The following is a 497-nucleotide window of genomic DNA, read 5'->3' as shown; positions in this document are numbered from 1 at the left end:
GCGCTGCGGGGGCGCGGGGGCCCTCTGCCGCTCCGCCTTCATCCTTCCCTCTCTTCCCGCTGCTTCGGCACTGGTTTTCCTCCTGATTTCCCAGGCAGTCGGCTCTGCCTTCCCTTATCGGGCCGTCCCCTGGCTCAACGGCTCCAGTTTCCCACCTTCCCTGTTTCTCCTCTTCCCCCAGCCGCTTGATTTTATGGCTCCAAGCGTGTCTTTTTTTTCTCCCTGACCTACAGACTCCTCCTTCTCCATCTGGCTTCTAATTCGGCTTCTGTTTATTTTTCCTCCCGAATCCTTTGATTTCCTTTTCCCTTTGATTTTTTTATTTTTAAATTTTTTCCTTTTGTCTTTCATTTTCCCTTTCCCTTTCCCTTTCTTTTTCTTTTTTTTTTCTTTTCCTTTTCCTTTTCTTTTTCTTTTCGCCCTAGCTCCCTCCCTAGCTCCCTTCCCGCTCCCCCTCCCCTCCTCCCGCAGCGCGGCACGCGAACCGCACGCGTCCC

Source organism: Corvus brachyrhynchos, unplaced genomic scaffold (assembly GCF_000691975.1).
Source record: "Corvus brachyrhynchos isolate BGI_N302 unplaced genomic scaffold, ASM69197v1 scaffold255, whole genome shotgun sequence".
NCBI classification, from domain to species: Eukaryota; Metazoa; Chordata; class Aves; order Passeriformes; family Corvidae; genus Corvus; species Corvus brachyrhynchos.
The sequence above is the reverse complement of the archived record's forward strand: the minus strand, read 5'-3'. Positions refer to the sequence as shown.